The following is a 26,748-nucleotide window of genomic DNA, read 5'->3' as shown; positions in this document are numbered from 1 at the left end:
TCGGCTTCTCTTTCAAATAGCGCAATACACGCTTGGCTGCTACGAAATACGCTTTGTGCGGGTGACTGGTAAACTGTGCCAGCTTCGATACGGTGTATGCTATATCCGGCCGAGAAATTATGGCCAAATATGTCAAACCACCAACAAGTGACATGTACTGCTTGGTGAGAAAACCCGCACAATTTTTGTTACTGCATTTTGCAAGAAACGTGCCTTTACTGTAAGGCGTTGCAACACCTTTACAATCTGCCATATTCCAGCGCTTTCATAACTCGTCGACATAGCGCCCTTGATGGATTGAAATACTTCCACGGAGATCGTCCCTTTCAACCTCCATGCCCAGGTAATAACGAATAGGGCCACGATCGACAGCTTTTACTTTCTCATTATGCATTTTAATAATTTTCTGCATCGTGTTTTCTGACGAACAAGCCAACATGATGTCATCAACGTATATGCTCAATATATTAATTTCGCCATTGCCGCACATAGTATATGCAAAGTTGTCTGATCTGCATCTCACGAAACCAATGTCGCTCAAAACTTTATCAATCTTTTCGTTCCAATATCTGCCGGCCTGCTTAAGGCCATATAAAGATTTTTGAAGTCTGCACACTTTTTGGGGTTGTTGCTCATCAATAAAACCTTCAGGCTGGCGCATGTACAACTCTTCTTTCAAATCACCGTTTAGGTATGCAGCTACGACATCGACATGGTTTACCAGCAGCTTTTATTGTACTGCTAATGAAACAATCATACGAATAGTCGAATGCCTGACGACTGGTGCATAAGTGAAGGTAAAATCTTCGCCTGGTTTCTGCGAACAACCTTGCGCAACTAAACGCGCTTTATACTTTTCAAGTTTACCATCGCCATCGAACTTTTTAGCGAACACCCAGCGACAACCAATCACGTTTTTGTCAGGTGGACAGTCAGCTAGAGTCCAAGCACCACTTTTCATTAGGGAATTATATTCCGCCTGCATAGCATTTCTCCATTGCGAACTTTCGTCAGATTGCATCGCATCTTCGACTGAATTTGGATTTTCGTACGCCAGATTAAGTACCTCAACTATATATTTTTTTTCTTGGTCTGCCTACTTTTCCTGTTCGGCATATACGCGGTCGTCCTCGTTTTCTTCCAAATACCATTTCGCCTTCGTCACTCGAAGCACTATCTTCAGATGCATCGTCGTCATCTTCATCATTTGCCATGTCATCACTGCTTGAGTTTTTATCAACACTCATATCTGCATTTTCACCATCATTTCCACTCATATCTGCACTTTCAATCGATTTAATTGCATTTTCGGTAATTAATTCAATGATCGCGTTAGAATCAGCATTTTCGGGCTCATCGGAGTTATCCTCTACGGTTTCAAGTTTTGGCAAAGCGTGTTCGAAAAATATTACATCACGAGCAATTACAATGCTTTTCTTTAAGGGATCATAAAGTCTATACCCTTTAGTATGATCAGCATAGCCTAAAAACCGTACCTTCGATCCTTTACAATCGAACTTTGATTTTCCTGGCTGCTTGTTAAGCACAACAGCTTCACAACCAAATACTTTGAAATGGTTAACACTCGGTTTGTACCCTCGATAACATTAATACGGCGTTTTATTTTTTAAAATTTTCGTGGGACACCTATTCCGTATGTAAGCGGCGGTGTTGACTGCTTCCGACCATAGCGATTGTGTGAGGTTCGATGAAACTAACATGCACCGAGCCATCTCAACTAAAGTGCGGTTGGCGCGTTCTGCCACGCCATTCTGTTCTGGTGTATACGCCACCGTCTTTTGATGTATAATACCTTTACTTTTCAGGTAACTTTGGAAATCCGTTCCCAAATATTCACGCCCATTATCACTGCGCAAACATTTTACTTTATTACCAGACTGATTTTCTACGCACGTAACAAATTGCTTAAATGCAAGAAATGCATCAGATTTTTTCTTTAGAAATTTTACTTCAATGTAGCGCGAGAAATCGTCAATAAACGTGATAAAATAATTTGAGCCACCTTGCGATGTCGTACGCATAGGTCCGCAAATGTCGGAGTGAATAATTTCCAAACATTTTGTTGATTGCACATTCGAATAATTAAGGAAAGCGCTTCTTTTGATTTTACACATTGCGCATATGTCACAATCAATATTCAATTTCTTATTGATACACAAGCCACGCACCATATTATTTTGTGCAAGCATAAACAAATCTTTATAGTTTACATGGCCGAATCGCCGATGCCACTTTTGCACATTTTCATGTTCATTTTTATTTTCAGTTACTAAATTAATATATTCTTTGTTTGTAGTTTTAGTCAAATTTACGCGAAAAACTCCGTTTTGCATATCAGCAGTGAACACTAATTTATTTTCTTTTGTCTTTACAATTGCTTTATTTTTTTTAAAGCATACTTCGTTTCCGTTACTCAGAATTTTGCTCACAGCTAAGAAGTTGTTGTTTAACTTTGGTACGTGTTTAGGCCACAGGCCTAAATATATCTCCCCTCCCTCGTAACATAATTTTCTTCGTTTACTACCACATATGCATGCTTGTGATCACTAATACACACAGGCATGTGTGAGTGGTAGTACGCATGTATCTTAGAGTTTTACCGCTGTGAGCCCGCGGTATAGCAACTTTGTTGCCGGGAAACCCAACGAAGGAGCTGTATCTCGGGTTCATCGGCTCATGTCGCAAAGAGGCTCGTCCTCTTTTAATCCAGCAGCCAGCAAAGGAACACGTAGTCGCCCGTTCACGTAAGTTCAACTTTTCAAAATTACTATCACATATATATCATTTTCCACAACATTTGTTAAACCTTTTCTTAACACTTGTTGTATTTATATAAATAAAAGCACTTTGTGAATTCTTTTTATTAATACGAAATCCTTTTGGTGTTTTTATTTTCTTCCCCCTTTTTTCGCCTTAACTATTATTTAACAAATACGTGGGTGCGCGCCGTTGCCACCACGCATTTGTTCATGGTCCTTACCGCGCCGGTAAAGAGAACCAGTCACACAATTACAGTCCACTCAACTCTCTAGGCATTAAAGCAAGGAAGCATACCAAACTCGTGAGAATACACAGGAAAAACCAAAAATTTCAACAACAGATATTAGCAATTTTCCATGGTGATACAGTTTTCTTGGTGATACCAGCGATTTTATATTCGAAACAACAACAACTGATACATTTTTGGTGGTACCTTTTGGAAACATCCAACAACAATATTTAAATCACATTCGATTATCCGGATCAACACTTTGATAAAAGGTACGTGGTTTAAAAATATTTCGTGCTAGGTAGGGTTTTCTTTTAATTTCACTTTTACTAAAATTTCAAAATAAAATTAAAAATTACAAAGTGGCTCTTTATATTAAACAGTGCAAGTGATTTTGTTTTTTTTTTTTCCGTGAAGTGAGAAGTCTCATCTTGTGCAAAAATAGGAAAAGGCGCTTAACGCATTTATTTAAAGTTTGTGCAACACGCCTTGTGACTATCCGGAACTATCCCCCACCAGCGGTAAGATTTTCCGGACACAGCTCAAGGTAGCACAACACTGCTTTAAAAGGTTAACATAACCTCAAACACCGATTTGCGTCACTTTTCGATTTTCACCTTTGCAGGATTTATCTGAAAAAATTCATTTAATCCACAGCACAAAAATTCCATTTGTTAAGGTTACTTATTCAGAAACCTGTAAATTTAATTTAGGCGCACATTTAATCAAATAAAATTTTTTCTCACATACAAATCACTTGCACTTATTTACACGGGCATTACTGCAATTTATTTTGTTGTTTCAGTGCAAAGTGCACTTATTTTTGAAACTACACACATATTGTTGTTGTTGTTTGGGTGGCCAATAGCCTCATTCCTTGCACAATTATTTGAAATATTGAAGAATTATTATTCTCATTTGCGGCAATACACAAATCAGTTTTTACTGATCTAATTTTGTGATACAAAAGTTCACAGTCCTTGGTTAAATTACCAAAAAGTCCATAACGAACGTTCATACATTTCTTTATTTTTTCACTAACACCACTTTCTTCACTAGCCATTACTTATTGGCTTACACGAGTCATTGGCACATCTGCATTAGAGCATTCTTTGAATAATTACGTGGGTGCGCGCCGTTGCCACCACGAAAATTGCACATTCTTTAAATTAATTCCTAGCTTTCTCGCAAGCTTCGAGGCCACTTCCTCGAGAGATCTCTCTCAAACACAGTCCTTCGTTTCAGTTCATTTTCACTCAATACTCTCTGCAAAGGCAATTAATCAATTAATATTTCAATAAATTTTCATATAATGGATACCTATACACGCCAAGCAGATGCAGTGACGGAGTATGACTTCAACGACATGTCACCTTCACAACACAGTAAACACTCCCTAATATACCAAAGGGATGAGTTAAAAACTCTGTGGGAAGCTACGAAGGTGACATACGAAAAGCTCTTAGGTTCATCAGAGCTTGATTCAAAGGACTTATCGGCTATCAAGAAGAAGCATAAAATGTGCTATTTCAGCTTCCTAAAGTGTCAGGCGGCAATAGCTGAGCTTTTGGAGAATTTTGAAAGGAAAGATAAGAAAGTAGATGTCTCAGATAACATGGAATATCATGTGCGCCTGCCAGCATGTGATACGGATATTTTCAAAGGTGACTATATTTCATGGCCGTCTTTTAGGGACATGTTCACTGCCATATATATTAATAATAGTAAACTCCATGCAGTGCAAAAACTATACTATTTAAGGCAAAAAACTCAAGGGGAGGCCAAAGAGATAGTGGAACGGTATTCCTTAACAACAGACGGTTTCGATACAGCGTGGAAAAATTTATGTGACCGATACGAAAACAAACGTATCTTGGTCAATGCCCAATTAAAAATTCTTTTTAGTTTAAAAGCAGTTGAGAGCGAATGCGGTAGCTCCATTAAAAAACTGCAACGTGAAATAAACAATTGTATCTCAGCGCTTCAATGTCACAAGATTGACATATCAAACTGGGATGCAATTCTAACGTATTTGTGCTCCACAAAACTGCCAGAAACCACACTGGCTCTATGGGAACAAACCATAGAAAATAAAACAGAAATTTCAAAATGGGCAGATATGGATAAATTCTTATCCAGCAGATTCCAAACGTTGGAAACTGTTGTAGATATAAGAGGGGATACGGTTTCAAAACCCTCTAAGCCACATGCTTCTCGTTCCTCGGCAGATACATCGTCGAAACGATTAGGGTCCTACCAGGCAAGTGCAACAGTAGCCAAACCTACGTGTAAGATGTGCAAAAGTCCTGCACATCGAATTTCAAAGTGTGAAAAGTTCTTACGTTTAACACCCAATAAACGGTTTGAACAAGTTACGAGCAGCCGTGGGTGCATAAACTGCTTTTCTGCTGGCCATTCGGTGACAAAGTGCACCAGTCAAATGAACTGTGCCACATGTCATTTAAGACATCATACGCTGCTTCATATTTCGAATCAGCCAAAACCAACAAATACTCCTGACACTATAGGAGCATCTACCTCACGGGAAGCTCAAATACGACGCAATGCTGAAAGAGAAAACGCTCCGATTAATAATGTGAACTCATGTTTCGCAAACACAAATAAAGGGGTATTACTAGGGACAGCTCAGGTCAATATTCGTTTTAATGGTGTTGACTATTCGGCGAGAGCCCTAATAGACTCGGGATCTGAATGTTCATTCATTACCGAGAAACTAAAGCGCAGAATTAATCTGCCATCCAAACGCCTGCATGCCCAAGTTTCGGGCATCAGTAATACAATGTCTGCACAAGTAAAAGGAGCGTGCAACATACAATTGCGGTCACCAACAGACCCATTAATCGAGATCAATACGATCATGCTGGTTTTACCAAAATTAACAGGGAATCTTCCAACTTGCCAAATAAACGCAATGACTAGGCAAGCATTCCCTGACTAAGTACTGGCTGACAAAAGATTCTTTGTCAATGAGCCAGTCGACTTAATTCTGGGCGGAGACATATACCCCCAAATTATGCTAGGCGGTATCAGGAAGGACGTGCTAAACACAGTAAAAGCACAGGAAACGGTGTTCGGCTGGATTTTGACAGGCCGGACAGATGCGGTTGATACAAATAAGACCCTAGTTTCATATTTCAATGAGGTCACTTTAGATAAACAATTGGCGGCTTTTTGGGAGATAGAGGAAATTCCAAAGAAAAGGAGCATCAATAACGATGACACTTACTGCGAGGAGCTATACAAATCCACAACAGTTCGGAACAACGATGGCAAATACGTAGTCTCCTTACCCTTTAGGAAAGAGTTTAACTTAGGCCCCTCATTAAGAAGTGCGTGCTCTCAATTCTATCGCAACGAGACACGACTTGCGAAAAACCCAGTCCTTCAAACGGAATACAATAGAGTTGTATCCGAATATGAAACTTTAGGGCACATGAAACAAATAGGCAATATTTCGCCAGACTCAAATGACTGTTACTTCCTACCTCACCATGCTGTTATAAAGGAGGGAAGTACAACGACAAAAGTCAGAGTCGTATTTAATGCATCTTGTCCTACCACTAATGGCAAAAGTCTAAATGATGCCTTATATCCAGGTCCGATTCTTCAATCCGACCTGACAATTCTTATACTACGTTGGCGGCTGTTCAAATACGTATTTAACAGCGACATAGAGAAAATGTATCGCCAAATATGGGTCAATGAAGACCAAACAAAATATCAGCGAATCATATTTCGCAAATGCCCCAAAAACCCAATTAACATTTATGAATTGAAAACGGTAACCTTTGGGGTTAATTGTGCTCCGTATCTTGCGATTCGAACGCTGCACCAACTAGCTGATGACGTGGAGACATCGCATCCAATGGCAGCAGATATACTGCGAAATTGCATGTACGTTGATGACGTACTCGTCGGTGGACACAGCATCGAAATTGCAATCAAGGCAAGGGACGAAATATCATTGGCATTGCAATCGGCAGGTTTCCCATTGCGAAAATGGACGTCCAACTGCAAGAAAATCCTACAGGGTATACCGAAGCAATACCTATTAAGCGAGGATTTTCTTGAGTTTGAAGACACCAGCATGGTAAAAGCACTCGGTATCAGGTGGAACGCCCATTTCGACTACTTTTACTTCACAGCGAAACCCTTTGACAATAACCACGCCGTAACAAAAAAGTCAATACTTTCTGCGATCGCAAAACTTTACGACCCTCTTGGCTGGCTGGCACCAGTCGTAATTGTAGCCAAAATAATAATGCAAAATATTTGGTTGGAAGGGACAGGCTGGGATGAAGATGTGTCTGAAACTACTCTACATCGGTGACAATCATTCATGACGGACTACGAAAAGATCAACGATATACGCATACCGCGATGGGTTCACTACACATTGAAGGACAATGTCGAAATACATGGATTCAGCGATGCCTCGGAAAAAGCATATGCCGCCACTGTTTTCCTGAGGGTACCAACAAAGGATCAAGTCTTCACCAACCTGTTGATGGCCAAAACGAGAGTAGTCCCGGTCAAAACCATATCATTGCCACGACTGGAACTCTGCGGCGCAGTCCTACTTGCAGAAATTATAGAGTCGGGCATAGAAAATATGCAACTTTCAAACATTAAAGTAACCCTTTGGACAGATTTGACTATAGTACTGGCGTGGATCCGAAAACCACCATGTTCGTGGTTAACGTTCGTGGCACATCGAATAACTAAAATCATCGATAAAGTAGGAGGCAAGGTATGGCGGCACGTAGACTCCGCGTCAAATCCTGCAGATTTGGCGAGCAGAGGCCTCTACGCTTCGGATCTAATCGAACATTCTTTGTGGTGGCAGGGACCTTCTTGGTTACAAGAAGACAACGAAAATTGGCCAACACAAGAAGAAGATTACAATACGAATATGGAGGAAAAGAGGGTGAAAGTTCATGCAACTTTGGTGAAAAATAACTTTGATATTCTAGATAGGTTTTCCGATTTACCAAGGGCTTTGCGGGTTATATCCTATATTCTTCGGTTTTTCCAGAATACGCACCCAAAAACTAAATCCTCTTTCAAAAGGGATTCTCATTCGATCGCTCCTGACGAAATAGAAAAAACAACGCGAAGATTGATAACAATATGCCAGAGGCAACATTATCAAGAAGAGTACGCAAACTTGAAGTCAGGAAATCTAATAAATGGGAAGAGTGAGATTTTACCCCTGAACCCATATATAGATGAAGAAGGCATCATTCGAACTGGGGGGGCGGACTGGGGCATCGAAAGACATGTCCCATAATGAAAGTCATCCCATTATTCTTCCTTATACTTGCAGGTTATCCAGACTTATAGTCCAATCCTCTCACGAGACCACCCTGCATGGAGGGAACCAGCTGATGCTACGTCATATCCGCACTCAGTACTGGATCCCACGTGTTAAAATAATGATACGGTCTGTTATCCACAACTGTAAGGTCTGTACTATTTACAGGAAGCGGACACAAACGCAACTTATGGGGATCCTTCCGAAGGAGCGCACCACCTTTTCTAGGGCCTTTACCAACACTGGGGTAGATTTCGCGGGACCATTCGATATAAAATCCTACCGAGGGAGGGGATGTCGAATTTCAAAAGGATATGTTTGCCTGTTCGTCTGCTTTTCGACGAAAGCCATCCATCTAGAAGCGACAAACGATCTTAGTACCGGGTCCTTCCTAGCTGCCTTCGCCAGATTCGTATCCAGACGAGGCTGTCCGAAAAACGTTTACTCCGACAATGGTACTAACTTTGTCGGAGCTTCTCGATCTTTACGATCCGAGTTTAAAGCATTTCTGCGTGAAGCAAGGGACGGAACGTTGACTAAATATAGCCATCACATTATAGAATGGCATTTTATACCGCCAAGCGCTCCTCACATGGGAGGTTTGTGGGAAGCGGGGGTAAAAAGTTTTAAGACCCACTTTAAAAAGATCGCGTCACGATTATAAATATATTCTCGAAGAGTTTACAACCCTCTTATGTCGAATTGAGGCCTGCCTCAACTCGAGACCTCTAAGTCCCTCATCCAACGACCCTTCCGACCTGAAGCCGCTTACTCCAGACCATTTTCTCGTAGGTGGGCATCTTTTAGCTCCACCTGAACTCGACTGTAGTGAAAACCCTGCCTCCATTGTAAACCGATGGCAAAAGATGAAAGCCCTTCATCAGACCTTTTGCAAAAGATGGAAATCGGAATATCTCACCGAGATCCAGAAAAGGTATAAATGGAAACATCCACAATCCAACTTAAAACCCGGGGACCTAGTCGTCATCAAGGAGGATAACCTACAACCGAACGAGTGGAAAATGGGGAGAGTCGTCAACACACATCCAGGTTCCGATAACCGTGTACGTGTTGTTGACGTCAATACAATCAAAGGACAAATTACGAGACCAATAGCGAAATTGGTACTACTTCCGCCCAACGACAACGAAAATGAACTTTAATAGTCCATATTCCTTTATCCCAAAAAAACCCAGCTCTCGTTCACCCCGAACGAGGCCAACACACAAATAACCCAGCTCTCGTTCCCCCGAACGAGGCCAACACACCCTAACGCAGATTCACTATCTGCCGCAGAATACAATTGAATCATTTCTTTTCTCATCATCATAAAAATTCAACTGCCTATTGCCAAATTCCTCAAACGGGTTTTTGGGTTTGCGATATCTGACACATTGCACCCGCAACCGCTTGGGCTTAAATGTAAAATAATTTTTTTTTTCAACTGTGATCACTTAAATGAGCATCCAAATGTATTATTTACATTTCTTTACAACAGTTAAATAAAAAGAACTACCTATGTATACTGAGCCTCGTCCGTCCGGATGTCACGCTGTTTAAAAGCTTTCCCAGATTATTGAACGAATTATTGAATTGCTTCACATGAATGTTTTCATACATTTAAAGCGATACGGGCAATCCCCGCTTAACTCATACAAATAGACAACATTGGGTAATTCGTTGTAGTTCCATAAATGGAACTAGTTCCATAAATGGAACACAAACAGCAACATTACCAAATTTCTCTGAAAACCGCCTTACCTACAAGCATAACTTTAACACATAATTACATACGATGTATGTAGTGTGTAAAAGAACAAAATATGCAAAGAAGGCAATTGGGAGAACTTTTCAACAGCTACGGCAAGACGCGGCTGAATACGCTGGTAACACTTCAACCATCGCAGGAGTGCGGGTCCAAGTCTCACTCCTGGGATCAAGGGCTTCGAAGAGTCCTGACCAAAGCTCTCAGCTGAGTATGTAATGTTCGGTTACACCTGAACTTAGCCTTCCTTACTTGTTAACATTAAAACCCCTCACCCAAAAACCCTTCTTTTCGCTCTCTGAAATTTTCACAAATCTTGAGAAACGCCATTTCTGCGATCAATAATCATATTTACCCTAGTAATGTCTCGACAGACCTGCAACCAGCGCCTACTATTTAGCGCAGGTTCTTTCTTGAAAGTATCGTCCGATGAACCGCGGCGCACCCAATGGATACGAAATCGCGGAAATAAAACCTCGAAAAATCTTACAAACATCCAGCAACCGGCTGTTTCAAAAACACAAAATTTTAAGCAAAAATTTTCGGCAGAATAGATAAATAAATTCAGTGTGAAAATGCTGCAATGCGAGGAACTGAAGGAAGATGAAGTTCCCTCAAATACGCTGGAACAGTTTACGGAATTGGATCAAGTACTTGAAACGATCAATACAATGAAGTACTGCGATGTATCAGGCTCTGAACGGAATTACGAAAGATATACGGAAGTTTTGTCCAGATACCAAGAGCAGCCTCATTTACTTGATCCATATTTGGGATTTGTTGTTGGGGCGATTGTTGGCAAAAGTGCACGATAAAGCATTACCAGAAAATGCAATTCATACTGCATTTAAATATGTGTATATGCTTAGCAAAGTGCGTACATATAAAGTGGTGGTAAAATTCTTGCCACACGAATTGACTGACTTGGAATTCGCATTGGATTTTCTCGAACGCCAAAATCCGACAACATAATAACTGAGAAACGCGTTATATGTTATTACTGTGGATGTCAATACTGGTTTTGAATCCATCCCATATGTCACGTCTAGACGCCTATACCACAACTGCTAGTGATGCAGGCCACCCTGCAATTACTGATGGGAACGGCATAAATGATGTTAAAATATTAATGAATCACGCACAAACGAAATCTAAAATGGAACGCATTTTTGATATTTGTCAACTTTATTCGGCCAACAAATGATACATGCAGTAATATGCAGCATATTTAGCTGCGAAATACTTGGTACGCGCCGATATTAAAGAGATTTACTTGGAACGTTATTTGGACGAGATAACGTCGGCGCTGAGTGAATTGGATCACAAGGCAGAAGAACAGGGTCGGCGCAGGAAAAAAGATTGCTTTCAAATCAACTATTAACTGAATTCAATGAATTAATCCCAAAATATATTCAACGTGATCTCTATCGTGGTATGAGCGGTGAAATAATGAAAACTTGTAGTACTGATCTCATTAAGAATTGTAGTATGGCACGCATTGAGATATCGATCGCAAGTCTTGACTCTTGGCAATATATTGTGGATAAGTGTTTGCTAAATAAAGCTGCAGTTATACGTGAACGTGCCATAGCTGCTTTTGCCGAACTTTGTCGCGCCTTCTATAACATTGAAGATCATTCAGAAGCAAATGCTGAAATTATTCATGTTTATCTAATGGGTGCCAATAATAATTTGGAAGAGCATATACATACGTATGGGTTATATAAGCGCAAGCATTGGACAGCTAACTGAATCTTTAATAAAATATTCTTCGGCAGCATTATTCGAATTTCTACGCACACACCCCGCAGAAGTGCCACGTTTGTGTAAGGAGGTGGTTACTAATTTCGAAGAGAATGTCATGCATGAGCGGGTCACGTATCCAATGTTGAACTTTTAGATATTTTAATAAGCTCAGGGACCATTAACGATGTATTATTGGACAACTCGAATACATTTGGTGAAGTTGTCGCCTGTTGAACATCGAAACAAAAGGACACAAAAAAACCACAAACTAATATCTAGCATAAATGTCTATTGCCAGTTGGTGCAAGTGCCACATCTTTCCAAACGTATTCTATCTAAATTGGTCATATTCATTGGACTCGCTCATGTGCACGTACGCAAAACGAGTGCTACTAAATTATATGAATTTTTGGCATTCCGTGCTGACGCTTATGACATTCCCGAAGAGAATATGGATGCAATATTAAACTTACTATCGGAGACTGATTGGGGTTTGCCACTGGTTACAGTGCGGCCCATACGTAATCAATGGGTATTAAAGCACCAGTCAGCGGCGCTGTAGCGAGTACAAGCACTGCTCCAATAGGTACGGCGGCCAACTTTGCAATGTATCTTATTGATCAAGCGGGTGCAGATGTCAGGGCAGCGCAACGAATGCCACATTAAATTTATGTAAGATGTCGTTGTATGACAACATATGGCATTTATTTTTTCAACAATGCGGTGTGCTTGTGGCAAACGCGTATCTTCTCTTATAAAGTATTTTAACATTTGATATTATTTAAACCTCAATTGTATTATTATGTAGGAATGAAGGCAATGGCCAACATTGCTAGTTGCACACAATTATGATATGATATGAATGCGTTGCCTTGGAATGGACAAATGTTGCCGCTTTCCTTTTGTTTCTTTGTAGTATTTATTAGTATATCATAATGCTGTTTGTGTGTTCGCCAAGCGCACATAGCCCGCGTATCTCTTACGCCTGCCCTACCGGTCTGAAATTGTTTTACGATGTGTGTCGAAGATTCAAATTTCAAATCAATATTAGCGCCGCCAAAACGCGTCGCAGAAATTCACCAAAGAAGTCCAAAACTGCAAAAACCCACGTTCCTACAAATAATAGCATCAACAATAATGATACTTACCAAACTACAACAGAAACCGGGCAAACATCTGCTACAGAGGTTGACAAACATCCGGCTGGTAATGCAACAAATGTCAAAGGCAGTATAATCTCACCGCAAACAGATACCCATTATTTTGCATTTGTGATAATTGGCTCGATCGCCGGCTTTGGGCTGGTGACAGGGGTTATACTTTGGGTCGTTTATCGTCATTGCAGCAGGCGTCCCACCTCTATAAATTTCGAAAATCCGCTATATCGTAAAACCACCAAAGATCATTTTAGTTTTGAAAAGAATAACCTGCCGCGCTTGTACCCAAGTACGGTAGATGAAGAGTCCAAAGAGCCGCTGAACGACGATTCGTGAGACAACACGTGTGTGTGAAATTTCTCTAATGAAGGAAGTGTAAGATTCGAGCACTGTTTAAATAAATATATGTTGTTCTCAAAAGTTAAACATGTCTAACATATTTCTCATACATATGCACAACACACGCTAATAAAAAACTATATTGCGCATTATATATATCTCACCACCGCGTGTTTTAACTCAATGATTTTTTTTTTTTCATTCAGGAAATGAAAAAATTGTAGCAAATGTCAAATGTCTACACTTTACTTCTGAGAGTCAATGCATGGCAACACCGACATTAGGCCTCATGCGCAGCAATCATCTCGCGCACTACACGTCATGCACTACACGCCGCACTACACGTCATTCACTACACGTCATGCACTACACGCCGCACTCCACGTCACGCACTACACGTCAGGCATTGCATGCCGCACGACATATCGAGCACAACACGACACACTTGTCGCGTATTACATCTCTCGACCAATCGTTCATTTGGTCGAGATTTAAAACACTTAATTCCACGGATCTCAACATTATCGGCAATACACGTCAAAATAATGTTGAATGGTGGAAGTGCAACTCTGTAATACCTTTTCAGCCAGGTTTCGAACCGTTCCGTGTGGTGGCAGGCCTCTTGTTGTGAAAACAAAGTTCACCACAAATCAAAAATAAATTTTAGGACTACTTCGGTGACATCTACCGACATAAATCAAATTATAAAATGTACTAAAGGCGCTAAAGCGACAGCCACATCGCTTGGATGCGTGCTAAATCCATTCTTTCTTCCTTTCTTTGCGCGCATAAGTATTGACTTATGGCCTTTAATTTTTTATTTCAATTAAATTTTATTTCAATAAAATGTTTTTTTTTGATAATATCTTAGAGATAATTTTTCTTTGTTTACGCCACCCAAACAACATTCCGCCAACCTCAATTTGGGCATGATCAATGATACCAATATTCTTTCAGATCATGACCCGTTACCAAACCTTATTGGCCAAGTCAGAGGGAGGCGCAAAGCGTTTCGACGTTGCTTGCCAGCTCTGCGGCAGGGATCATAGCCTTAGGATCTGTGCCGAATATCGAAAAAAATTCCCAGAAGAGAGGTTGCGGGCAGTACTTCTGCATAAGTACTGTCCAAACTGTCTGTCGCCTTTCCACCGCGTGGACAAATGTAACAGCAAGTATCGCTGCAAGAGGTGCCAAGAGAAGCACCACACCCCGCTTCATTTAGATGAGCGTCGACCGGTAAGCGACGAGACGACCACAAACGGCGAAGACAACACGTCCGACGATGCGTTGTCGATCAACCTCTCGGGGCCGGCTAAATCCTGGGCTCAGCAGGTGGAGGAAGAGGAAATGGAGGAAGAGAGAGCGAAAATGGAGGAAGAGCGGGCAAAAACGGAGACAAGACCTTCAACGGTAAATCAGTTTCCGCGCAGTTTCCGGCCGCTGTTACAGCATGAAAAAAGCGCGGCGAAAGCAAACAAACCTCGAAACCAACAAAATAATTGGCGGCACCGTGAGGTCGGATCCCATCGAAACTCAGATAAATCGTCCAAACTCGCAAGGCAGCAACGGCGAAAGAAATCGACGCCATACTCTCTTGAAGCCCAAAGTACAATGAAGCTAACGCGCGACACTCCGGAAGGCTTCCGGACAGGGCGGCTGCTCCAGGCCACACCATCGCCCATCATGCGGCCTTTCGTGCCCATTGTGCCGACGGCCATCGTACGAATCGAATCGCGTGGGCATTTACACCTGGTTCGGGCCATTATTGATCCCTGCGCCACTAGCACGATCGTCGATGCGGAGCTGGTACGCGACTTACAATTGGAGCGCCAAGGGCATGGACAATGCACCCTCATACTGCGCGGCAAATTCGGAGCGTCGACACGCATAACAACCCAAGCAGCCGTCGCCGAAAGCCATTTCCGTTTGAGTCCACCGTCCAATGTGGACCCCAAGATTGCCGCGCCCTTTGAGTTCATGCGGCTGGCTGATCCGCAATTCTACCGCTCATCACCGATACGGCTTACACTCGGCGCTGACATTTACGCCGAAATGATGGTGAGCAGTACACCGGCATCGACAGTTGGCGGTCTCCTAACCCAACCGACCGTGTTCGGGTTGGTGGTCTCGGGAGCCTGCCAAAAATAAATATCCGACTTTCACGCCTCACACATGCGCCATCTTATATATCTTTAAGTAAATATGTACGGAATTTAAAACCACGTACGTATATCTAATTACTTCTTTTCTTTTTCCACAGGAGAGCGAAACGTGAGGTCAACCATCTGGCGTGCAGTGCTTGCAGTCTGCATCTGCACTGCCTTCTTTCATTAGCGCCTTACTGGACGTGCGATCACGTGGCATCCCTTTTTTTTAATGTTTTCTTTGTTGCTTACGGCAAGGGGGCCGGTATGTTTAGGCCACAGGCCTAAATATATCTCCCCTCCCTCGTAACATAATTTTCTTCGTTTACTACCACATATGCATGCTTGTGATCACTAATACACACAGGCATGTGTGAGTGGTAGTACGCATGTATCTTAGAGTTTTACCGCTGTGAGCCCGCGGTATAGCAACTTTGTTGCCGGGAAACCCAACGAAGGAGCTGTATCTCGGGTTCATCGGCTCATGTCGCAAAGAGGCTCGTCCTCTTTTAATCCAGCAGCCAGCAAAGGAACACGTAGTCACCCGTTCACATAAGTTCAACTTTTCAAAATTACTATCACATATATATCATTTTCCACAACATTTGTTAAACCTTTTCTTAACACTTGTTGTATTTATATAAATAAAAGCACTTTGTGAATTCTTTTTATTAATACGAAATCCTTTTGGTGTTTTTATTTTCTTCCCCCTTTTTTCGCCTTAACTATTATTTAACAAATACGTGGGTGCGCGCCGTTGCCACCACGCATTTGTTCAGTACGTACAATACACCCATCAATACGATGTCAGTAGTTTCCGATTTGAGCATTATTTTTCCTTCGCCCTCTGCTTCAACCGATTCTCCAGATGCTAAAAATACCTTTTGAGTGGTTTTTCGCAAGCAAGAGAATAATGTGATATCTCTACACATGTGTGATGATGCTCCACTATCGAGTATCCATGCCTTCTCACCTTTCGCTGTTGGAGCGTGGGAGTCAAACAAACTTAGCACCGTTGGAGTTTGAGTGCTTTTGCAATTAGCTCTGATGTGACCTCTTTTACCGCAATTATAACATTTTGCATTGCTGAAGTTTCGCCTTATACTCTTAACTTTGTTGTTGCTACGATTGTCGCGTTCATTAGACAAGCCTTGTGTTTGATCTTTTTTCTCAACTTTGCCATTGGAATTCGATGCAAACACATTTTCGGTTACGATGCGTTGCCCTCTCCTTTGCTCTTCTTCCAATATTATAACCTTCAAAACTTCTAATTTCGGTAACTTGTCTCTACTTTCAATAGCTATTACGAAGCTTTCTATCTCATCTGGGAGACTACATAACAGTAATATGCAGAGCAGGTCTTCGGGTACAGTAACACCGATTTCGCTAAGATTGTCCACAATAGAGCAGAAATCATTGATTTGAAGGGCAAATTTCTGTGCAGCGTTCGCTTTGAATTGAATCAATTTTCTAAACAAATTTACCTTTCTGGCTGCACCGTCGGCATTGTAGAGGGTGCTTAGCAACTTCCATGCCTCTTTTGCTGTCACACACTTTTTTATTTGAATCAGCTCCGTAGGTTTAATGCACAAATGAATCATCGCTAATGCCTTTTGGTCAGCTTTCTGCCACTGCTCCTTCTCCTTTTCCGATGCTTCCGTCTTAATATCATCAGCAACGACGTACCACAAATCTTGTGTCACCAACAAACTACGCATAAGCAGCGCCCACGTCGAATAGTTTTCGCCGGTCAACTTTTCAATATTTATTAACGACGAACTCATTTTTTTTTCTTTTTTAATCAACTGTTTTTTAGAAAAGGCTACAAAATCGACAAACGATTTACACAATAAATATTACTATTAAAATTACCGAACAACGTGACCTGGGCCCATAACCCTTGTTAAATATCCGAGAGAAATCGAGACGCGACCGTTCACTAGTAATTCATTTATTGTAATCATCTTTGGCTTATAACTAATACAGAGTTGAAGTTGTGTACTAAAAGTTATCGTGTTTGGGTTGCCTCTGTTACAAACATCAGAGTTGCATTTTCTCTTACAGGGATATATACTATATATACCACCGGTATCTATGATTTTCTCAGACAACAATATATGCTATACACGTAAGCATTTGGTGAAATTTGAACATATCTAAACGATTTTTAAGATAAATATAAAATAAACAAGTAAGAACGGGACTGTCTTCGGCTGTGCCGAAGACTTCATACCTTTCATGAATGGGGCTGAACAATAATCTTATCCCGTTCGTAATCTCCGAATAATCGGATGTATAAGATAAGAAATATATAGTGAACAGATATACATACCTTAAAGATTTTTAAGATAAATATAAAATAAAAAACGGGTAGGTACTTTGTGTGAGGATGCAAAGTTTCAGGTTTTTTGTGGTCTGCGTGTAAAAACTATGACTACGAATCACGTATTTCAAAAATATATGACGAAAACGTAACTATTTGATGAAATTTGATGAATTTTGAAGATTCTAGCGGCCACCGTGGTGTGATGGTAGCGTGCTCCGCCTATCACACCGTATGCCCTGGGTTCAACTCCCGGGCAAAGCAATATCAAAATTTTAGAAATAAGATTTTTCAATTAGAAGAAAATTTTTCTAAGCGGGGTCGCCCCTCGGCAGTGTCTGGCAAGCGCACCGATTGTATTTCTGCCATGAAAAGCTCTCAGTGAAAACTCATCTGCCTTGCAGATGCCGTTCGGAGTCGGCATAAAACATGTAGGTCCCGTCCGGCCAATTTGTAGGGAAAAATCAAGAGGAGCACGACGCAAATTGGGAGAGAAGCTCGGCCTTAGATCTCTTCGGAGGTTATCGCGCCTTACATTTATTTTATTTTATACAATATATATACGACCGATCTCTATGATTTTTTCAGACAACAATATATGCTATATACGTAAGCATTTTGTGAAATTTGAAGCTTCTAACTGTTAAAACGGGGCAGAAATTGCGCAAAGTTTCTTATCTGAACAATCGGTTGTATGAGATATATACTATGTGTACCACCGATCTCAATGATTTTTTCAGACATCAATATATGCTATACACGTAAGCAGTTGGTGAAATTTGAAGCTTCTAGCTGTTAAAATGGGGCCGAAATCGTAAAAAAAATAAATATATACTATATATATATACTATATATACCATCATATATATATTATATATATCACCGATCTCTATGATTTTTTGACACAACAATACATACTATATACGTAAGCAATCGGTGAAATTTGAAGCTTATAACTGTTAAAATGGGGAAGAAATTGCGCAAAGTTTCTTATCTGAACAATCGGTTGTATGGGATATATACTATATGTACCACCGGTATCTATGATTTTCTCAGACAACAATATATGCTATACACGTAAGCATTTGGTGAAATTTGAACATATCTAAACGATTTTTAAGATAAATATAAAATAAAAAATAGGTAGGTAATCTGTGTGAGGATGCAAAGCTTCACGTTTTTTGTGGTCTGCATGTAAAAACTATGGCTACGAAACACGTATTTCAAAAATATATGACGTAAGCGTAACCATTTGAAGAAAATTTGATGAATCTTGAAGCTTCTAGCCGTAAAAAAGGGGTCAATATGACAGTTTATATGAAGTATATAATATATATACCACCGATCTCTAATGATTTTTTCAGACAACAATATATGCTATATACGAAAGCATTTTGTGAAATTTGAAGCTTCTAACTGTTAAAACGGGGCAGAAATTGCGCAAAGTTTCTTATCTGAACAATCGGTTGTATGAGATATATACTATGTATATCACCGATCTCAATGATTTTTTCAGACATCAATATATGCTATACACGTAAGCAGTTGGTGAAATTTGAAGCTTCTAGCTGTTAAAATGGGGTAGAAATTGCGAAAAGTTTCTTATCTGAACAATCGGTTGTATGAGATATATACTATATATAGAACCGATCTCTATGATTTTTTCAGACAACAATATATGCTATATACCTAAGCAATCAGTGAAATTTGAAGCTTATAGCTGTTAAAATGGGGTAGAAATTGCGAAAAGTTTCTTATCTGAACAATCGGTTGTATGAGATATATACTATATATACAACCGATCTCTATGATTTTTTCAGACAACAATATATGCTATATACGTAAGCAATCGGTGAAATTTGAAGCTTATAGCTGTTAAAATGGGGTAGAAATTGCGAAAAGTTTCTTATCTGAACAATCGGTTGTATGAGATTTATACTATATATACAACCGATCTCTATGATTTTTTCAGACAACAATATATGCTATATAAGTAAATATTCGGTGAAATTTGAAGCTTCTAGCTGTTAAAATGGGGCTAAAATTTGCGAAAATATATATATATATACTATATATATATACTATATATACCACCATATATATACTATATATACCACCATATATATACTATATATACGACCGATATCATAAATTTTTTCAGGCAACAATATGTTCAATATACGAAAGTATATGGTGAAGTTTGAAGCTTCAATCTGTTAAATTGGGTAAGATATTACAAAAATCCTCTTTTTCTGAAAAATCGGTTGTATGGAGGATATATGCTATAGTGGTCCGATCCGGTCGGTTCCGACAAATGTCTAATCGGACACCCAAATACACCTGCTCACCAAATTTTATCAAGATATCTCAAAAATTGAGGGACTAGTTTGCATACAAACAGACAGACGGACAGACGGACATGGCTAAATCAACTCAGCTCTTCAACCTGATTATTTCGGTATACTTAATGGTGGGTCTTTCTATTTTCCTTTAAGGACTTACAATTTTCGGTTTCGTGACGAAATTAATATACCATTTCATTTTCATGAAAGGTATAAAAACAGGTAGGTACTTTGTGTGAGGATGCAAAGTTTCAGGTTTTTTGTGGTCTGCGTGTAAAAACTATGACTACGAATCACGTATTTCAAAAATATATGACGAAAACGTAACTATTTGATGAAATTTGATGAATTTTGAAGATTCTAGCCGTAAAAAAGGGGTCAAAATGACAGTTTATATGAAGTATATAATATATATACGACCGATCTCTATGATTTTTTCAGACAACAATATATGCTATATACGTAAGCATTTTGTGAAATTTGAAGCTTCTAACTGTTAAAACGGGGCAGAAATTGCGCAAAGTTTCTTATCTGAACAATCGGTTGTATGAGATATATACTATGTGTACCACCGATCTCAATGATTTTTTCAGACATCAATATATGCTATACACGTAAACAGTTGGTGAAATTTGAAGCTTCTAGGTGTTAAAATGGGGCCGAAATCGTAAAAAAAATATATATGTACTATATATATATACTATATATACCATCATATATATATTATCTATATCACCGATCTCTATGATTTTTTGACACAACAATACATACTATATACGTAAGCAATCGGTGAAATTTGAAGCTTATAACTGTTAAAATGGGGAAGAAATTGCGCAAAGTTTCTTATCTGAACAATCGGTTGTATGGGATATATACTATATATACCACCGGTATCTATGATTTTCTCAGACAACAATATATGCTATACACGTAAGCATTTGGTGAAATTTGAACATATCTAAACGATTTTTAAGATAAATATAAAATAAAAAATAGGTAGGTAATCTGTGTGAGGATGCAAAGCTTCACGTTTTTTGTGGTCTGCATGTAAAAACTATGGCTACGAATCACGTATTTCAAAAATATATGACGTAAACGTAACTATTTGATGAAATTTGATGAATCTTGAAGCTTCTAGCCGTAAAAAAGGGGTCAATATGACAGTTTATATGAAGTATATAATATATATACCACCGATCTCTATGATTTTTTCAGACAACAATATATGCTATATACGAAAGCATTTTGTGAAATTTGAAGCTTCTAACTGTTAAAACGGGGCAGAAATTGCGCAAAGTTTCTTATCTGAACAATCGGTTGTATGAGATATATACTATGTATATCACCGATCTCAATGATTTTTTCAGACATCAATATATGCTATACACGTAAGCAGTTGGTGAAATTTGAAGCTTCTAGCTGTTAAAATGGGGTAGAAATTGCGAAAAGTTTCTTATCTGAACAATCGGTTTTATGAGATATATACTATATATAGAACCGATCTCTATGATTTTTTCAGACAACAATATATGCTATATACGTAAGCAATCAGTGAAATTTGAAGCTTATAGCTGTTAAAATGGGGTAGAAATTGCGAAAAGTTTCTTATCTGAACAATCGGTTGTATGAGATATATACTATATATACAACCGATCTCTATGATTTTTTCAGACAACAATATATGCTATATACGTAAGCAATCGGTGAAATTTGAAGCTTATAGCTGTTAAAATGGAGTAGAAATTGCGAAAAGTTTCTTATCTGAACAATCGGTTGTATGAGATATATACTATATATACAACCGATCTCTATGATTTTTTCAGACAACAATATATGCTATATAAGTAAATATTCGGTGAAATTTGAAGCTTCTAGCTGTTAAAATGGGGCTAAAATTTGCGAAAAAATATATATATATACTATATATATATACTATATATACCACCATATATATACTATATATACCTCCGATCTTTATAATTTTTTCAGACAACAATATATGCTATATACGTAAGCATTAGCTGAAATTTGAAGCCTCTAGCTCTTAAAATAGGGCAGTAATTACGAAAAGTTCCTTATCTGAACAATCGGTTGTGGGGGATATATACTATATATACGACCGATCTCATAAATTTTTTCAGGCAATAATATGTTCAATATACGAATGTATATGGTGAAGTTTGAAGCTTCAATCTGTTAAATTGGGTAAGATATTACAAAAATCCTCTTTTTCTGAAAAATCGGTTGTATGGAGGATATATGCTATAGTGGTCCGATCCGGTCGGTTCCGACAAATGTCTAATCGGACACCCAAATACACCTGCTCACCAAATTTTATCAAGATATCTCAAAAATTGAGGGACTAGTTTGCATACAAACAGACAGACGAACAGACGGACATGGCTAAAACAACTCAGCTCTTCAACCTGATTATTTCGGTATACTTAATGGTGGGTCTATCTATTTTCCTTTAAGGACTTACAATTTTCGGTTTCGTGACGAAATTAATATACCATTTCATTTTCATGAAAGGTATAAAAATAGGTAGGTAATCTGTGTGAGGATGCAAAGCTTCACGTTTTTTGTGGTCTGCATGTAAAAACTATGGCTACGAATCACGTATTTCAAAAATATATGACGTAAACGTAATTATTTGATGAAATTTGATGAATCTTGAAGCTTCTAGCCGTAAAAAAGGGGTCAATATGACAGTTTATATGAAGTATATAATATATACCACCGATCTCTATGATTTTTTCAGACAACAATATATGCTATATACGAAAGCATTTTGTGAAATTTGAAGCTTCTAACTGTTAAAACGGGGCAGAAATTGCGCAAAGTTTCTTATCTGAACAATCGGTTGTATGAGATATATACTATGTATATCACCGATCTCAATGATTTTTTCAGACATCAATATATGCTATACACGTAAGCAGTTGGTGAAATTTGAAGCTTCTAGCTGTTAAAATGGGGTAGAAATTGCGAAAAGTTTCTTATCTGAACAATCGGTTGTATGAGATATATACTATATATAGAACCGATCTCTATGATTTTTTCAGACAACAATATATGCTATATACGTAAGCAATCAGTGAAATTTGAAGCTTATAGCTGTTAAAATGGGGTAGAAATTGCGAAAAGTTTCTTATCTGAACAATCGGTTGTATGAGATATATACTATATATACAACCGATCTCTATGATTTTTTCAGACAACAATATATGCTATATACGTAAGCAATCGGTGAAATTTGAAGCTTATAGCTGTTAAAATGGGGTAGAAATTGCGAAAAGTTTCTTATCTGAACAATCGGTTGTATGAGATATATACTATATATACAACCGATCTCTATGATTTTTTCAGACAACAATATATGCTATATAAGTAAATATTCGGTGAAATTTGAAGCTTCTAGCTGTTAAAATGGGGCTAAAATTTGCGAAAATATATATATATACTATATATATATACTATATATACCACCATATATATACTATATATACCACCGATCTTTATGATTTTTTCAGACAACAATATATGCTATATACGTAAGCATTCGCTGAAATTTTAAGCCTCTAGCTCTTAAAATAGGGCAGTAATTGCGAAAAGTTCCTTATCTGAACAATCGGTTGTGGGGGATATATACTATATATACGACCGATTTCATAAATTTTTTCAGGCAACAATATGTTCAATATACGAAAGTATATGGTGAAGTTTGAAGCTTCAATCTGTTAAATTGGGTAAGATATTACAAAAATCCTCTTTTTCTGAAAAATCGGTTGTATGGAGGATATATGCTATAGTGGTCCGATCCGGTCGGTTCCGACAAATGTCTAATCGGACACCCAAATACACTTGCTCACCAAATTTTATCAAGATATCTCAAAAATTGAGGGACTAGTTTGCATACAAACAGACAGACGGACAGACGGAGAGACGGACATGGCTAAAACAACTCAGCTCTTCAACCTGATTATTTCGGTATACTTAATGGTGGGTCTATCTATTTTCCTTTAAGGACTTACAATTTTCGGTTTCGTGACGAAATTAATATACCATTTCATTTTCATGAAAGGTATAAAAATAGGTAGGTAATCTGTGTGAGGATGCAAAGCTTCACGTTTTTTGTGGTCTGCATGTAAAAACTATGGCTACGAATCACGTATTTCAAAAATATATGACGTAAACGTAACTATTTGATGAAATTTGATGAATCTTGAAGCTTCTAGCCGTAAAAAAGGGGTCAATATGACAGTTTATATGAAGTATATAATATATATACCACCGATCTCTATGATTTTTTCAGACAACAATATATGCTATATACGAAAGCATTTTGTGAAATTTGAAGCTTCTAACTGTTAAAACGGGGCAGAAATTGCGCAAAGTTTTTTATCTGAACAATCGGTTGTATGAGATATATACTATGTATATCACCGATCTCAATGATTTTTTCAGACATCAATATATGCTATACACGTAAGCAGTTGGTGAAATTTGAAGCTTCTAGCTGTTAAAATGGGGTAGAAATTGCGAAAAGTTTCTTATCTGAACAATCGGTTGTATGAGATATATACTATATATAGAACCGATCTCTATGATTTTTTCAGACAACAATATATGCTATATACGTAAGCAATCGGTGAAATTTGAAGCTTATAGCTGTTAAAATGGGGTAGAAATTGCGAAAAGTTTCTTATCTGAACAATCGGTTGTATGAGATATATACTATATATACAACCGATCTCTATGATTTTTTAAGACAACAATATATGCTATATAAGTAAATATTCGGTGAAATTTGAAGCTTCTAGCTGTTAAAATGGGGCTAAAATTTGCGAAAATATATATATATATACTATATATATATACTATATATACCACCATATATATACTATATATACCACCGATCTTTATGATTTTTTCAGACAACAACATATGCTATATACGTAAGCATTCGCTGAAATTTGAAGCCTCTAGCTCTTAAAATAGGGCAGTAATTACGAAAAGTTCCTTATCGAAACAATCGGTTGTGGGGGATATATACTATATATACGACCGATCTCATAAATTTTTTCAGGCAACAATATGTTCAATATACGAAAGTATATGGTGAAGTTTGAAGCTTCAATCTGTTAAATTGGGTAAGTATTACAAAAATCCTCTTTTTCTGAAAAATCGGTTGTATGGAGGATATATGCTATAGTGGTCCGATCCGGTCGGTTCCGACAAATGTCTAATCGGACACCCAAATACACCTGCTCACCAAATTTTATCAAGATATCTCAAAAATTGAGGGACTAGTTTGCATACAAACAGACAGACGGACAGACGGACAGACGAACAGACGGACAGACGGACATGGCTAAAACAACTCAGCTCTTCAACCTGATTATTTCGGTATACTTAATGGTGGGTCTATCTATTTTCCTTTAAGGACTTACAATTTTCGGTTTCGTGACGAAATTAATATACCATTTCATTTTCATGAAAGGTATAAAAACGGGTAGGTACTTTGTGTGAGGATGCAAAGTTTCAGGTTTTTTGTGGTCTGCGTGTAAAAACTATGACTACGAATCACTTATTTCAAAAATATATGACGAAAACGTAACTATTTGATGAAATTTGATGAATTTTGAAGATTCTAGCCGTAAAAAAGGGGTCAAAATGACAGTTTATATGAAGTATATAATATATATACGACCGATCTCTATGATTTTTTCAGACAACAATATATGCTATATACGTAAGCATTTTGTGAAATTTGAAGCTTCTAACTGTTAAAACGGGGCAGAAATTGCGCAAAGTTTCTTATCTGAACAATCGGTTGTATGAGATATATACTATGTGTACCACCGATCTCAATGATTTTTACAGACATCAATATATGCTATACACGTAAGCAGTTGGTGAAATTTGAAGCTTCTAGCTGTTAAAATGGGGCCGAAATCGTAAAAAAAAATATATATATACTATATATATATACTATATATACCATCATATATATATTATATATATCACCGATCTCTATGATTTTTTGACACAACAATACATGCTATATACGTAAGCAATCGGTGAAATTTTAAGCTTATAACTGTTAAAATGGGGAAGAAATTGCGCAAAGTTTCTTATCTGAACAATCGGTTGTATGGGATATATACTATATATACCACCGGTATCTATGATTTTCTCAGACAACAATATATGCTATACACGTAAGCATTTGGTGAAATTTGAACATATCTAAACGATTTTTAAGATAAATATAAAATAAAAAATAGGTAGGTAATCTGTGTGAGGATGCAAAGCTTCACGTTTTTTGTGGTCTGCTTGTAAAAACTATGGCCACGAATCACGTATTTCAAAAATATATGACGTAAACGTAACTATTTGATGAAATTTGATGAATCTTGAAGCTTCTAGCCGTAAAAAAGGGGTCAATATGACAGTTTATAAGAAGTATATAATATATATACCACCGATCTCTATGATTTTTTCAGACAACAATATATGCTATATACGAAAGCATTTTGTGAAATTTGAAGCTTCTAACTGTTAAAACGGGGCAGAAATTGCGC

The 26,748-nt window shown here is 38.2% G+C and overlaps 1 protein-coding gene and 1 pseudogene across 1 annotated transcript in view; both read left to right on the top strand.

Moving 5' to 3' along the window:
- Positions 1-26,748, top strand: part of LOC137235367 (nuclear factor 1 B-type-like) — a 957,540-nt gene that overhangs the window by 651,824 nt on the left and 278,968 nt on the right. The gene's annotated exons all lie outside the window — the stretch shown is intronic.
- Positions 9,934-12,522, top strand: LOC137234749 (uncharacterized; annotated as a pseudogene).

The sequence above is a fragment of the Eurosta solidaginis genome, chromosome X (assembly GCF_040869045.1).
Source record: "Eurosta solidaginis isolate ZX-2024a chromosome X, ASM4086904v1, whole genome shotgun sequence".
Classification (NCBI taxonomy): Eukaryota; Metazoa; Arthropoda; class Insecta; order Diptera; family Tephritidae; genus Eurosta; species Eurosta solidaginis.
Note: the sequence above shows the minus strand (reverse complement) of the source record. Positions and strands in the feature narration are given on the sequence as shown.